At 50.5% G+C, this 16,551-nt stretch overlaps 1 long non-coding RNA gene across 1 annotated transcript; it reads right to left on the bottom strand.

Moving 5' to 3' along the window:
• Positions 1-2,493: 2,493 nt before the first annotated feature.
• On the bottom strand, positions 2,494-11,096 carry LOC132334937 (uncharacterized). Its single transcript, XR_009488570.1, has 4 exons — positions 11,000-11,096; positions 4,346-4,412; positions 3,628-3,687; positions 2,494-2,739 (listed from the first exon to the last, which is right to left on the bottom strand). It is a non-coding gene; the product is annotated as an uncharacterized LOC132334937 (long non-coding RNA).
• Between the last annotated feature and the right edge of the window lie 5,455 nt (positions 11,097-16,551).

Here is a 16,551-nt window from a genome sequence, read left to right on the forward strand (position 1 = left end):
GTGGCAATTGGCACTCGCTGCTCTTCCACATCCAGGAGTCCTACTGAAGTTGGGTTTTTTGATAGTCCAGGCAATGTGTTCAATTGCTTAATGTCCTCTGTCTCTACAGCAGTTATGCCAAAAGCCCACCTGAGTCCCTTTGGTTCTCTGTAATAGCCATTCCGGAGGAAGTCTATGCCCAGAATACACAGAGCCTCTGGGCCAGTCACAATGGGATGTTTCTGCCACTCCTTCCCAGTCAGGCTCACCTGGGCTCCCAACAGGGTCAATTGCTGTGATCCCACCATCACCCCAGTAATGGAAACATGTTCTGCCCCCAAAATGTCCTGATGGTATCAGGGTACACTGCACAGCAGTATCAACTAAGGCATTGTATTTTTGTGGCTCTGATGTGCAAGGCAATCAGGTTCACACCGGCCAGAGGATCAGGTTTTCCCATGCCTCTTCCTGGCTAGAGGCAGGGCCTCCCTAGCCCTGGTTATTATTTCTTTCCTGGGCATTCATGGTAGAGGTTCCTTCAAGGGGATCTTACAGATCATACTCAGCAACTTGGTTATGGTAGGTTGGGCCTGCCTTCACTTTAGTGGAACTCCCTCAGTTAGTGTTTCCCTCCTTGAGCTGACACACCTGTGCTGCCAGGACAGAAGTGGGTTTTGTTGCATTGTGGTTTTATTTTGAAGGTTATTTTTTGATTTGTTTTTTGGAGTTTTTCTCCCCCTGATTTTAGAGGGACACACACCTGCCTTTGTTATTCAGTTGAGCCAGGTGTCGCTTTATTTTTTTGCTATTTTGCTACTTTTCTGCCAAGATTCAAACCCCTTCCTCCCACAGCCAGTTGTGAACCCCTCCTGTTCCGAGCAGTTTTCCTCCCTTGTATTCCCTGCCTTGTGTTCCACCCACAGTTCTTACACTGTATCCTCCCTTGAGACCTGCCCCCCTTTATAAGCTGCTGTTTGCCCCCAGCTCCTTGCCTGGGACCCCAAGACTCAGGGAGTGTAACATCAAATAAAGTGACCCAGTGCCACGCCAGGCCCGGGCTGCTGCTGTGTCTTTTTGTTCTGTGTTGCACCTCCACTGGTAGCTGGGATTCTTCAGAGCCCTGGAAAAGGGGGACTGTCACCCCCCATTGTCACCATCTAGCCGGGACATGTGACAGGTTTCCCATCCCACCTTCCTATGTCTTCCTCTTGGTCATTCAGGAAGAACCACCAGTCAGCCCTTGGGGTGTACCCTCTCTCCTTAGCCGGGGGATGTTGGGCTCTGACTTTGGGGCCTGTGACTGGCACAGGTGCTGCATTGATCTTCCTCACCTCCTCCTTCATCTCCCTCATTTCCTCTTTGATCAGGTCCTTGATCACAGCACAGACATGAGCCTGCATTGGGCCATCGATCATACTCTCACAATTTCTAAGCTTGTTGGTGACAGAGCCCACTGTCTCTTGGTGGGTATCGGCATTAATCATTGCAATGAAGGTGGTGTATTGAGATGGCCCCAGATCTGCCAGACTCCACAGCATTTTCCCTGTGCACCTGATTTTGTCAGAGTCATTGTCATGCTGTCCATCCCTCCCAAAGAGTACCTCCAATACTGCCACTTCTCTCAGCTGTTGGATCCCTTCCTCGAGGGTCTTCCAGCACATTCTATGGTGGTGCTCCTGCATTCTCTCCCTGTGGACAAACCTCTCTCTGACACTCATTAAAAGCTGCTCCCAGAGGGAAAGGAATCCTGGTCCCAAAGTCCTTGCCTCACCACCATCCAGTTGCACACCTGTACCCATAAGGTCCCAGACCCGAAGTAACCAGGTTGTATAAGCCTCACATCCCCGGCGTACAATGTCTTTGTGCAGATTACAGAGACTTTTGTACGTCAGGGACTCAGTGATGATCTCAACCACTGGCTCCCCTGTGGGATGTGAGGGCCCTCCATTCTTATCCTTGTCTGGGTGTTCTGATTTCATCTTAGACCTCCTTGTTTCTGCAGGGGCGACTGCTGCTGGCTGTGACTGCCTCTGCAGTTCAGCTGGAACCTGGACAGTTGTAACATCTGTGGGTTCCACTGCTGCACCATCAGACTCTCCCTCTTTTTGGCAAGGGTAGGATTTCTCACCAGCTGGAGAAATGTACTCCTTCAGCATCTGGCCCATCTCCTTCACCAGAACCCCCATCCAACCTGGGTGGTTCATTTCTGAGGTGGGCTGTGGGGCAGGGTCAGACTCTGGGGTGTTGAAGATTTTTTGCAGATTGAGGAGTTTTTGCAGGACAATGGCCATATTCAGCTGATGCCCAATCCAGCCTGCTTGGGATAATGGACAACGGACACGTTCACAAACAATGAATAATGGACATATTCAGAAATGGGGTCGGTATATCCTTGCGAATGATACAAGAAGAAGAGTCATCAAGACTCAGCAAGTTTGTCAGCAAGTTTGAGAAAGTAAGAAAAAAGAGAAAGCAATGGGTGGGCCAGACGACCACAGCAAGACACGTGAAAAATTAGATGATCCAATCAACATTTTATTTTAGACATGTGAACAGCTAGGATTAACCAATCATGTATTAGCTAGAGTTGCGCGGACAGTAGAAACTTACTATAAATATAGCCCTCTTAGGGATAATAAATTTGGCTTCACCGGCTCATACTGTTGATGTCCGTGAACTTCGGCACCCTGAAACTGGGCTTCTGGAAGTCTTCATCTATGTCACGTTCCATGGGTGTTTTGCCCTCCACATTTGTCCCTGCTGTAGAAAAGGATTGGTGTCAGTGGGAAACTGACATTGCTTGTCTGAAGGGGAGCCCACCCATCCTGCCTGAGGATGATGAACTCCTCTGTTTTAAAGTCTCTTTTTGAGGGTCTCTTCTTGGATCTTCTATAGGTTGGTTTTTGGTTTCCTCTCCTCCAGGCTGTCCTGGTCTGTGCTGAGAGAAGCCCACTGCTGGGACATCTCTGCACCCTGGGATCCTGGGCATCTGCATGGGGATGGGCAATGTAACAAAGGACTGGCTGGAGGCCTTTGGAAATGGGAATTTATCGACAGGTGGGATTGCTTGATCTGACTGCACCAAGCCCTCATGCACAACAGACCTCTGGATCTCCTTCCTGCTTGGCAGGGTTGAGTTTCCAGGTGGGCAAGGACTGGCACTCACCTGCACAGAAAGGCTTCTGCCTTTTGTCCCTGTAGCTAAGCCCAGGGTGAGATTCCTCCTTTAGTGTTCAAAGAAAGGAAAGGAAATCCCAGAAGGGATGTGCTATGTCTTTGAAACCATTACCAATTGTGAGGAACACCCCCTGCTAGAGTAGGACATGTCCCTGGTCAGAGAAGGTCACCCCTCTGACCAAACTGATCCCACCCCAAAGGCCAGGCCTTCTGCTGTGCTCAGGAAGGGGTTCTGCAGGCAATGTGCTCAGGGGAGAGACCTCCACTGGCCTCACTTCTCTCAGGGATAACACATCACATCCCACCCCACCCCATCCCATCCCATCCCATCCCATCCCATCCCATCCCATCCCATCCCATCCCATCCCATCCCATCCCATCCCATCCCATCCCATCCCATCCCATCCCATCCCATCCCAAGGGTTCCCAAGGATGGCCACAGACAAGAGCAATGGGACCCAGCACACTTACTGGATGTGTCGAATATCAGGTCTAGGACTTTCTCAACCACATACCAAATAATCGCAGATACTGAACATGAAGTACATATGAAAAAAAAAATAAAAAAGAAAACCAGGACATTTAATAAGGACCTTTCCCCAGGGAACTCCAGGACTGCACTGAGCAGGTTCTGGGGCAGAACACATTCCCCAGCTGGCCCAGGAGCCATGAGCTCCTGTTGACCAGGAGCACCTCAGCAGTGCTGGGGGGTTCCTGATCCTCGGGGCCCACTGAGGCTCTCCTGGGCCAGGGAGCTGCCTCAGCTGCCACAGCACTCAGGCACCACACAGGTACCTCAGTCCCACCACAGCCCAGCCACCCACAAGAAGGTGAGACTCTTCGGCCTCACACTTTGGGAGTGGAGAGGGACCTCCCAGGCCCCTTCACTGTCCCTTGGCACATTCATTTCAGCCTGACCCTCAAAGCCCTGCTCAGCAACACCCCCTACTAGAGTAGGACATGTCCCTGGTCAGAGAAGGTCAGCCTTCTGACCAAACTGACCCCACCCCAAAGGCCAGGCCTTCTGCTGTGCTCAGGAAGGGGTTCTGCAGGCAACGTGCTCAGGGGAGAGACCTCCACTGGCCTCACTTCTCTCCGGGATAACACATCCCATCCCATCCCACCCCAAGGGTTCCCAAGGATGGCCACAGACAAGAGCAATGGGATCCACGAGCCCACTCTTTTTTACCTATGCCGCCACCTAAGTGTTTTCCAGCTTTCCTCAACGAGCTCATTTCTTCTAGCCACTGCTTCACCTGAAAACAAAAATTAAAAAAAGGAAGCTTCACTACAATATTTCCCTAAGGATTTAAAAAGGGCGTTTAAGAGCTTTTTGGGGACACATATGTCCCTTATACTTCTCAAACCTCTGATCTACTCAGGGTTTTTTAATTTACTGGTTTTCCCTTCCATCACCGTCTAAACAAGTAATGCAACTCTTAGCAAAAAAATTAGCCATGCCCTTTTCTTGTTACCTGTTATGAACAAAAAAAGGGTTACCCATTTTTTTTCCAAAAGTTGTAGAATTACAAGTTTAACCAGTTCTGGAAGAGGAGTGCTTTTGTTAGCTGCTTGTTGTAATCACCTGTTAAGTATCGGGTCGTTAGCCATCTATGGTTGAGAATTTGTATCAGCATCACCCTGCTTGTGGCCAGGTGGGAGGATGGCATCCCCCCACCCCCGATGGTGGAGGGGAGGGGACCAGGAGTTGATATGCAGGTAAGTTTAGAGCCAAAATGCAATGGGGCAAGCCCCCATTCCAAACGCAATTAATAAACCCCTAAACCAGCGAGCCAATATGGAATTCAGAGATCAAAGTGGTCTCTAGACATCAGGGGTGAGGTGAGAAGCCAGCAGAGACTCTGAAAACCTTAATGGTCCCTCACCACAACTTCAGAAGATGATGATTGGAGCCAGGACCCGAGACTGCCAACTCAAAATTGGGTTCCAGGGGTGTATAGACCCCGCCTGCTCTCGTGAAGCCGGACCCCCAGCTCTGCCCCCGTGTGGAAAAGGCTGCATTTGCCTCCTCCTCTGAGTCACTCCAGGGAGCTGCGACGGCAAACCCGCAGATCCATCGGGCCTCCCAACCTTGAGCTGATCACTTTTAATAAAGGCATCAAAAAAGGAGAGATATCTTCTGCCCTGTTTATTTCATTACTTGTGTCCTTTTTACAGTATTCACTCTTGTCGTGTTATGGAATGGGAAGAAAATTTGGGGAAGAGATGCAAAGCTTTTTGTGTAACTGACAGTCTATGGTGCCACTGCGAAGCTGAACACGCCTCTGCAAAACACAGATGTTAAAGACTAAAAACCCCGTTTCTGGTCGGTGAGGATGTGGTGGGCCCCAGTCCCACTCCCCGGTCTCAGCTGGGATGGGCCGGACGGTCCTGCCCTGTTCTGGCCGGGCACTTTCCCCCCTCCCTGGGCCTCCTGCCGGTTCCCCCCTTCGGCCCCGTTCTGGCCGGGCCTTTCCCCCCTCCCTGGGCCTCCTGCCGGTTCCCCCCTTCGCCCTGTTCTGGCCGGGCCTTTCCCCCCTCCTTGGGCCACCCGCCGGTTCCTCCCTTCGCTTTGTTCTGGCCGGGCCTTTCCCCCCTCCCCGGGCCAGCCACCAGTTCTCCCCTTTGTCCCTGTTCTGGCCAGGCCGGGCCCCAGCAGCAGCTGGGCAGGAATGGGGGGAGGCTGCAGAGCTCGGGACGGAGCAGGGCTGGCCCTGGCTGTGATCTTATCATCAAATTCCCTTCCCCAGCACGGCTGAGACCTGAGAGCCCTGCAGCCCCTGCAGAGAGGCTACATGGCTGGAACTGAACACAGAGAAAACTAAAGACCAACCATGAGGTTGGCACAGCCCAGCAAGTTGAGCTCCAGGTGGGAGCTCGAGACAAGAGCTCATGAACTGCCAACAAAGGGCACCAAGAGTGGTGGCACAGCTGGGGAAGGGACACCGAGAGACCCAGCAGGAGCTGAGGGCCGGAAGGAAGAGCCAGACTTGAGCCTTGGGCATGCAGACTGTGAGGGGATAAAACTGAGGGGCTCCCTTGTTGGGGGACCAGCTCAGGCTGTTCCTGTGTTACTGCACTGGGAATAAATGACTTTATGGAGTCAGACAGCTGAGACTGCTCTGGGAAACCTGGGCTGGAACCAGGGAGGACACGGGGGCTGGGTGTGGGAGGGGGGTGTGGGGAGTCCAGCAGGGCCCTTGGGGCATTGCAGCCACTGCTGTGGAGGGGCTCCAGTCCCAGCACTGAACACTTCTGGTGGCTGGAGTGTGATGGCCAGAGAGCCTTGGGAAGGGTCAGACTGGGAAGTTTCCTAAATATTCTCTTCTGCACAGCCAGCTAGAGAAAGCAGGGCCCTGCTGACCCTTCCAACAAAGCCACCTGTCCCTTCTGAGCAATCCATCAGAGCAGCAGTGACGAGGTGAAGGCAGAGACAGGGACTGTTCCGGAGTGAGGAAAGGTCTGCTCAGGGCACAGCTCGCTGCCTTGCTCTGCTCTCCCTCTTTCTTGCACTCCACTTCCCTGGGCTGTCTGCTCCCTGTGACTTTCTGTTTTCTTTGGCCATGTTCCAGAGAAGGAGGAGGACCTGGACTGAATTAAGGAAGCCCTTGCTAAAAGCTGCTGCATGCAAGAAAGCTTTCCTGGTGTTCAAGGGGAGGATAGACCCAGGTGAGGAAAAGAGCTCCACTGAGGATTAGAAACAGAGAAATGCCAGCAGGGACCCAAGAGAACTCACAGCCCCAGGGCCCGTGGCTGTCCCACGGGTCTAACTGAAGGCATCAGACAGGAAATGCCAGGGGTGCTTTCCCAGGATTGAGCCCTGCTCTATCTCCTCCTTTTTGCTCTTTTTTTCGGGCCTGAAAGGAGGGAAAGCATATAAATGGCATAAAACACTCAGAGTTTGAAGGATTTCTCCTGAAAACAAAGCAATAGTGTGATGGCTTCTCAAACAGTAACAATGAACAGATGATGTGCACGTGGAGCTGTCCTGGATGTGCCTCTGCCATTGGTAACTGATGAACACAGACATTAGCTCAGATCACCACTCATGGAAAGATGGTTGTGCTTCCAGGGATGGGTCACCCCACTTCTCACAGTCAGAGACAAATCATTCTCTCTCTCTCTCATATTTAGAAGAAGCGCTGACAACTGCTTTAGACAGGAAATTTATTTAATGCAGGGCTAGATCTGCAATCCTGAGCCAAAGTTGAAGCTTTGAGGAGGGAAAAATGAAGGGGGAAAGACAGGAGAGAGGAGGAGAAGGAAAAAGAAAATTAATGGGGAGAGAGGAGAAAAAGAGTATGGCCAGAAAAAAAAAAAAGGAAGACACTTTCTCTTCTGCATTGCCAGTGATGGCTCTGTTGCCCAGAGACCAACAGAGTCTGATCTGCCAACAGAGGCCCAATAAATTAGACTTTTTGAATTATGCATTGAGTCTAATACAACATTAGTACCAGTTTTTGAGTTAAATCCAGGAGGATTGTATGAGTGGTGGTGAAATCTCATTATGCTTTGTCTGGGGTGCTAAGATGAGCTATTGTTTTAATTTTTATATTTTATTTTATGAAGTTCTACTCAGTCCCTGAAATAATTATTCTTTATATATTTGGACTAAAAATTTTTCTGATCAGCCAAGATCAAAGAAACAAACAATTTTCCATAATATATTCATGGCATCCAGGCTGTGCCTAATCAATATGCTACTTACTTTTTACTTTTTCTCCAATATAATGTGTAGTAAAAGCCACAACAACAATTTTTGCTATCAGACAAAAAACCCATTAAATAAATAAGTAAGGCCTGAATTGACCATTTTTTTTGCTTTGTATGAATGAATTAGGAGCTGGATTAGTGTCTCTAGACAGTGGGTGAGAATGGGAAATCCATGAAATATTAACTTGGTGGTCTCCCACCCTCTGCAGCACAGATGAGGCAAAGACACTGAAAGCCCTGGAGGGCAGCAGGGCTCCTTCAAACCTCAGCAAAGCCCAATGAAGGCCCCAGGATGGTCCAGGGAGCTTTTCCCACTCAATCTCCTCTGGCAGAACTGGACACAGCACTTGAGGGGCCTCAGCAGTGCCCAGCCCAGGGACGGTCACTGCCCTGGAAGCCTTGTGAGGAGGGGGTGTCACTGCTGTGTATGGCCAACAGGGATTGCACTGGCCTTGCCCAGAGGGGCGGCTGCAGACTGTGCAGATTGCTCTGCTGCAGACGGTTCTGTTTGGGCAGGGTCACATTTTGTTGTTGGTTTTGCTGTTGCAGACACTGATATTAAGGAAATCCCACCAGCAGTGAAGGACAGCTGGAAGAGGATTGCCATCCCAGTGACTCACCAGGGCAGTGGTTCCTGAGTGCCACAGCCCCCTGGGGCTGGGCAGGTGTGGTGTGAATGTGCTGGGCAGGGGGGTCAGCCCTTCCCCTGGCTGGGCTCCTGCTCACACAGCCCTGGGTGCTGCTGCCTTGCTTTGCTGCCTTGCTTTGCTGCTGGCTCGTGTGCTCCACCACCCTAGTGCTGCCTTTTCACCCTGGAGCTCGGTCAGTTCAGCTGAGAGCCTCAGGAGATGAGTGCTTTACTCCTGGCTTTTGGAGAGACCATCCCTGCCCCCTCTCAGATTTCCTGATAGGCATTTACAGGAAATTGGTGTCAAACCGAGAAAGGAAGTGCTAGGGGGGAGGGAGGAGCCCGAGGGAGTGGGAACCCTCCAGAGCTGCTGCCCCTGACACCATCTGGTTCAGTCTTGTATTGTGTTTTTATTTTGAAGGTTATTGTTTGATTTGTCCTTTTGGTGTTTTTCTCTCCCTGATTTTAGAGGGACACACACCTGCCTTTGTTATTCAGTTGAGCCAGGTGTCGCTTTATCTTTTTGCTGTTTAGCTACTTTTCTGCCAAGTTTCAAACCCCTTCCTCCCACAGCCAGTTGTGAACCCCTCCTGTTCCGAGCAGTTTTCCTCCCTTGTATTCCCTGCCTTGTATTCCACCCACAGTTCTTACACGGTATCCTCCCTTGAGACCTGCCCCCCCTTTATAAGCTGCTGTTTGCCCCCAGCTCCTTGCCTGGGACCCCAAGACTCGGGGAGTGTAACATCAAATAAAGTGACCCAGTGCCACCCCAGGCCCAGGCTGCTGCTGTGTCTTTTTGTTCCGTGCTGGGCCTCCCCTGGTAGCTGGGATTCTGCGGAGCCCCGAAAGAGGGGGACTGTCACCCCCCCACTGTCACCATCTAGCCGGGGACTGGGACAGTTCAATACATCAAAGTCTTCTCCTCTGGAGCCCCAGCTCTGTGCTCTGCTGCTGGCCTCAGTCCCTGTTCTTCAGTGGACCCCACTATTTCCTGGCTGTGACAGCCCAGGCTGTCACTGAGGAGCACAGCCCTGACCAGCCCTTCCTTGTGGGGCAGGACCAGGTCCCCGTGAGCATCCCCCACTCCACCCACCAGGCAGCTCTGCTGAGCCATCGCTCCCAGATCCCCACGCTGCTGGAGCCCTTTGCTTTGCCTGGCCATCAATGCCAGGGCAGTTGCCTTTCCCCATGGCAACCTGCTCACTGGCCTGGAGACCCCTCCAGGTGGCACCAGAGCTCTTCTGCCAACTCTCCCTGATGATCAGGGAGTTTCTGAACTGCCAAGGCCGTGTCCCCCCTTTCTGACCCCACTGCTCACTCACACAAGTCAGCCTTTGCCCTTCCTGTTGAGGATCTCCAGGTATCCCAGCTGCTCTTCCCACCTCCCATCCTCATCCTCCCTGACACTCCTCTGGCAGAGTCTCTCCCCTTCCACTGCATTCCACCAGCACTCAGGCACAGCCTTCCAAAACATCTAGGGATGGGTTTGGCTCCAAAAACAAAAAGATGTAGGCAGCTTCTGAGATCAAAACAAGCAATTTTGGCTTCTCAGGGGTTCAGAAACTCCCATTCAGGAGCATTTGGGCTAAGAAACTGCAAGCCTTGGAGCTTTGGGACTCAATGATTTTAGGAGCTTTGGGGTCCCAAACACTGATTTGAGAGATTTTGGGCTCTAAACAAACCCAAACTTTAGGCAGCATTGGGGTTGAGAAGCACTAATTTAGGGAGCATTTGGCTCAAAAGTACTGATTGGGGGAACTTTTGGCCTCAGAAAGGCCCCTCTAGTCAGCTTTTCAGCTCAAAATTCCAATTTAGGGAGCTCTTGGGCTCAGAAACACATGTTGAAGGAACTACAGTACCCAAAACTGGATCACAAGAAGCTTTGCGGCTCAGGAAAAGCAACTGGGGGAGCTCAGAAACACCCATTTAAAGAGCTCTGGGGCTCAGAAAATTCAATGTCCAGAGACTTGGGGCTCAAAAGCAGCAATTTAGGGTACTTTGGGACTCAGCAATACCATTTCAAGACACTTTGGACCTCAAAAAATTGTCATTTAGGGAATTTCACAACTGAGAATACAGAAGTTTCAGGAGCACTGGGGCTCAAAAACACCTGCATGGGGAGTTTTTGGGACCTGAAACAGCATTTGGGTTCAGAAATACTGATTTTGGGAGCACTGGGGCTCTCTTAAACACCAGTTTAGGGACATGCAGGCCTATGAAACCCTAATTTGGGGAGTTCAAGGCTGAGAAAAAGTCATGTCGGGAGCTTTGGGAATCAGGAAGAGTGATCTGGGGATATTTTCAGATCAGCAAGAACAATTTAGAGAGCTTTTGGGCTCCAAAAAAACAATTTAAGCCCATTTTGGGCTCTGTAGTAATCATTTAGGGCGCTCTGGAGCGCCAAAGCAGCGATTTCAAGAGCTTTTGGGCTGAGAAACATCCATTTCGGGAGCAGAAGGAGCAAGCCCTGAGGAAACGCGGGAGCAAGGGGCTGGCACTTACCTGGGTCAGGGCTGGGAAGAAGCAGCTCCACGCTGGGCTGTGAGCACCGGAGGCTCCTCATCCCGGTTATATCCCACCCTGCCCGCCCCCGTTCCCACCCCCACAGGCTCTTCCCTCCTCCCTCAACATTTCCTTTTATCGTCATAAACCCATATCTTCTACATGCCTTAAAACTAACAGTTAAAGTGCTCCCATCAGGGCGTGGTTCCTTGGCTGGGTGGGAAACGGGCGCAGCCAGCGGCCCCTCCCTGCTCCTGGGAGCCGCCCAGGGGCACCAGGAATGCCCCGGGAGGGCACTGGGAGCGCTGGGAGTGAACCCCACAGGCTGATGGCAGACTGGGCACAGGGCTTGAGTTGTGGCCGTCAGGGCTCTGGAACACTGATTTTGGGCACTTCATGGCTTAGAATCCCTATTTCAGCAGCTTCGAGGCCATAATGGTGATTTCAGGAGCTTTGGAGCTGAGAAAGAGCAATCTGAGGGCTCTGGGGCTCCAGAACACTGATTTTGTGTGGATTTTGTCTGGGGGAAAAAAAAATTATGTAGCTCCGAGTCTCAAAGAAAGCAATTTTGGGATATTTTGAGCTCAGAAACAGCAATTTAGAGAGATTCCAGGCTCAGAAACACCCATTTAAGGATATTTTGGTGTCTGAAACACCAATTTAGGGAGCTAAGAAACACTCATTTAGGGAGGATTTGGGCTCAGAAATATCAAATTAAAGAGTTTTTGGCTTCCCAATTCAAGAACCGGTTTAGGGAGGGGTTTGCTCATGAGGGCTGGAATGCAAGTATGGGGAGGCCTGGCAGACTGACTATACCCCAAACCCACCACGGCGAGTGCTGTGGTGATGAGAACAATGGCTGGGCGACTGCAGACAGACCCTGTGGCCCTTGTCACTGCCTGGGACACTGTCCTGGGCTTCGAAATGAGTGCTATGGGCACACTAACTTAATCAGACAATGGTACTCATTGCCAAAACAACCTAACAGACACCTGGCCAAGAAGCAGGCACTGAGTGGATTTGTGATATCCCCTGTGATGGCCCAGCCTCTGGAATGATGGAATGATGGAATGGGCTGGTGAAGATGGCAGTGAGCAACTGGTGGTGGGACAAGAACCTTCTGCTACAACCAATGCTATTCTTGCATCAAGAACAAAATGACATTAAGTGATGTATACAGAAATGTTTCTCACTTTTGTTTAGGCTTTAGAGAAGGAAAATAAAAAAAATTATTAAATGTTGTTGTTGTTGTATTTGTAGCATGGGACACATCTGCTCTAAGCATTTAAATTATCAAGAGAAAGAAGGTTTAAATGCAGTTGCAAAGCCCAGTGAACAGAGGACTAAGAAGGCTGGCTGCAGGCACAGATAAAAAAGCAATAAAGGTAAAATAAAGTTCAGGAGGAAGGTAAAAGGCATCCTATTTACATAGCATAGTCCTTAAAAATATTTGAATACAATTACAGGAAATCCAGGAAACAGATGCATCTGATGTGGGTGAACTACTTGACATTGCATGGGCAGTACATACAAATCAAAGGAAATCCACCTGGAAGTGACTAACTCGAAAATAATGCCAGCTGAAGAAAAAGGAATCAGCAAAGGACTGCTGCCCCAAGGGAGTAAGGGGTTGTGTCTCGTGGCAGGAAAGGAGTTCAGTTCCTCGACCTTCATTAGGAAGATTGGGAACAAACCAATGCTCATACTCTAAAATGGAGGGACACTGGAAGCAGAAGTGTCCTCGCCTAAAACCCAGGACTTCTCCCAACTCCCTCATGGCAGTAGCTGGGTACTTGTGAAGGGGACCAGAGGTTTCATCCCCAGCAGAGCCTGTGGTAACAGCTACACTGGGAAAGGAAAGACTGGAAGTTTTGGCAGCAGGAGCTGGTTATTTTGTATTAAACACCCTGCAAGGGAAGTTAAGTGATGATTCCATCACAACTGTCAGTGCCACTGGGACTGGTGAAACACGCCCCTTTTCCAAGCCAACTGAGCAATGCAAATTACACAATGCCAAAGGTTTATGTCCAAAAAGGTGACAAAAGGGTCCTGTAACTTTATTCTAACAAAGGGAGAGGCCATGACACATTTACCCTGGGGTCTCTCCAATTTTTTGAGGACATAGCCTCCTTTTCAGTGCTGTTTTCCCATCCACATAACCCTCTGTCTTTCCCCATTGGCTGAGATACTTGAGAGGTACAGACTTCCCTGTGGGAAATGGATTTGTAGAGTTCTCAGGGTCTGACAGAAGACCTACACAGAATCACAGAATCACAAAAGGCTGGAAGAGACCTTCAAGATCATTGAATCCAATCCTGACACTCACTCCTGACCCTAACACCTCAACTAAACCATGGCACTGAGTGCCACATCCAGTCTTTTCTTAAACACATCCAGGGATGGTGACTCCACCACCTCCCTGGGCAGACCATTCCAGTACTTCATCACTCTTTCTGTGAAAAATTTTTTCCTAATATCCAACCTATATTTTCCTTGCCACAACTTGATACTGTGACCTCTCGTTCTGTCAGTTGCTACCTGGAGAAAGAGACCAACCCACATCCGACCACAACCACCTTTCAGGAAGTTGTAGAGAGTGATAAGGGCACCTCTGGCTCTCCTCTTCTCCAGGCTCAACAACCCCAGCTCCCTCAACCACTCCTCACAGGACCTGTGTTCCAGACCCCTCCCCAGCCTTGTTTCCCTTCTCTGGACATGCTCCAGCCCCTCCACGGCCTTCCTAAATTGGGGGCCCAGAACTGGACACAGCACTTGAGGTATGGCCTCACCAGTTCTGAGCACAGGGGAAGAATCACTGCCCTGCTCCTGCTGGCCACACCATTCCTGATCCAGGCCAGGTGCCATTGGCCTTCTTGCCCACCTGGGCACACTGCTGGCTCATGTCCAGCCTGCTGTCCATCAGTGACCCCAGGCCCCTTTCTGCCTGGCCACTGTCCAGCCACTCTGTCCCCAGCCTGTAGTGCTGCAGGGGTTGTTGTGGCCAAAATGCAGAACTCAGCACTTGGTCTTGTTAAACGTCATCTTACTGGACTCTGCCCATCCATCCAACTGCTCCAGGTCTCTCTGCAGAGCCCTCCTACCTTCCAGCAGAAGGACACACACTCCCAGCTCAGTGTGATCTGCAGATTTACTAATGAAAGCCTCAACACCCTCATCCATGTTGTCAGTAAAATACTGAACAGAACTGGCCCCAGCAGAGAGCCCTGAGGGCACCACTGCTGGCTGGCTGCCAGCTGGATGCAGCAGTGTTCACCACCAATATCTGGGCTGGCCATCCAGCCAGGTGTAGATGTGCTGTGGATGCCCCTCCTTCTTTCACAGAATATTTTAAAACTCAATATTTTCATGGTCACTGTGCCCCAAACAGCCTCTGACCACCACATCGCCCTCCAGCCCTTCTCTCTTTGTGACCAGCAGGAGACAGAGCTTTTCTTGGCAGTGGGAACTGCAGGAAACCTCCTCAAAGAGCAGCTTGGAAGGCTCAGCCTGGAGCTGAGGAGAAAGAAAAGTCCCTCCCAGGGCAGAATGTTGGTGCTGGAGGTGTCCCAGCGTGAGGCTGGGCCATGGCCGGGCTCTGTGTGCCAGGAGCCGGCAGCGCTGGGTGCAGGGAGCCCAGGGAGGGCCCAGAAACGCTGGGTGAGAAATGCTGGGGCACAGCGAGATGGGCGAGTGCAGCCGGCCAGGGCAGAGGAGCAGCACGCCCAGGGGGCACAGCCTGCAGGACAGATGGCCAAGGGCTGGGCAGGGCTGGCAGGGCCACAGGCACCCAGGCCTTTGTGCCCTGGGCTCGGGCAGCGCCTCCGGAGGCCCCACAGGAGGAACTTTCCTGGCAGGGGCTGCACTTTGGTTCTCCCTCGGCCTCCTGGGGAGGCTGGCAGGGGCTGCAGGTGGATGGTGTTTGTCCTTGCTGCCCCTCACATCCCCCTGCCCCACAAAGAGCCCCGAGCCAGCCGTGAGGGACAGGCCCTGCTGGCCCAGGCTGGGCTCAGGGCTTGGCCTTTCTGCTTCCTGCAGCCAAGCCAGGCCTTGCTCAGCATTGCAGTTCCCTGCCCAGAGCCTTGGGCTCCCTGCACTCCTGGCCTCAAGGATCTGCTCTCAGCACTCCCTGGGCAGCCTTTTGTTACAAATAAGAAGCTTAACTATGCCAATATTCAAGTAGCAATCAATTTATTAATTAATATGGAAAAGAATGAGCAACACAGTGCTGGGTACAGTAATGGAAGTTTTCCCTCCAACTGCACGCCAATAGTTGGGGCTTACAGGTATTTATAAGGGTACTCACAAGCTTTCTCAGCATTTTCTATTCCAATTTTTACTCATCAGCAGTTTCTATTTTCCAATTTTTACATCACAATTCTATACACTATTGTGACTTAGTTTTTCTCAGGATGCATCCCAAAAAGGAGTAGCCCCCAGACAGCAGTAGTAGTTTCTGAAATACTGGTCCTGGTTTCCACAAGAATAAAGACGAATCCCATCTGTGGAAGTCCAGCTCCCCAGATGTGGCTCCACCTTTTTAATTACAATGACTATAAATCTCATAACAGTGATGTCCAGCTTCCCTTGGTCAAAATTAGAAGTCCTTGAGATGATGTTCATCTTCCTTTCTCAAGCTGTTTTTCTCTGTTTTGTTAAGGCGTGAGATAAGCATATATCCTCTATATAGATTCCAAAACTCTAGTTTCAAAGATACAAGCAATATTCTAAAATTATACTTCAAAAGGGTTATTTTTGCAGCACTCTTTAAGGCCTGACTACAAGCAAAAAGCAACATCCTTAACGCTTTAATTCAAATGCTCCTAAATCAACCAAGGTTAATTGCAAAGAAAAGAGAGGTTCAAAGGCCTTCTTCCATGCTTTACTTTCCTCAGTTATTATTAAAATTCGCAACTGTCCCATTGTCGGCCTCCACACATATCACAATCACAAATACACACATTGCCTCTATGTACCTGACACGAAACACAGCTTTGTATTTCACAAGAAGAAACACCAACCAGATATTCTCAAGAAGTCAAAATGACACAAAATTTTACTGGCAAAGTACAAAAATCCAAGAAACTTTGGAAAATGATTCAATGTAACATCCAATTCAACATAAAACACTTATCATAGCAGGAACTTCAATAACTTGGCCCATCGAACCTGGAAACCTTTAAACAATTAGGTTGTTGAGGTACCCAAAAATGTTCCATAGAAAGAGCATTAGAAGGGGAGGAGAGACAGAAAGACAGAAGCTCTACAGAAGGACACGCATATGGCTCCAAGTTCCTGGGGTTCCAGTGTGGGTGAGACCCAAACCCCAGGAGAAGGCAGGGTCCATACCAGGGGCTGACCTTGTGCTCTGTGTTTTTAAGCCCCTGGGCCTTTGTGGGACTCCCCCCAGGAGGGATTTGTGATTGCTCAGGCAGTCAGGGCTGGCTCAGCGCTGTCCCCACTGTGTGACTGATTGACAGCTCATCCTAAGGTGTCTGAGGACATTGATCTCATCCAGCCTCTGACAGGGACCATGGTGACACTGGGGACCCTCA

This window comes from Haemorhous mexicanus, chromosome 16, assembly GCF_027477595.1.
Source record: "Haemorhous mexicanus isolate bHaeMex1 chromosome 16, bHaeMex1.pri, whole genome shotgun sequence".
Classification (NCBI taxonomy): Eukaryota; Metazoa; Chordata; class Aves; order Passeriformes; family Fringillidae; genus Haemorhous; species Haemorhous mexicanus.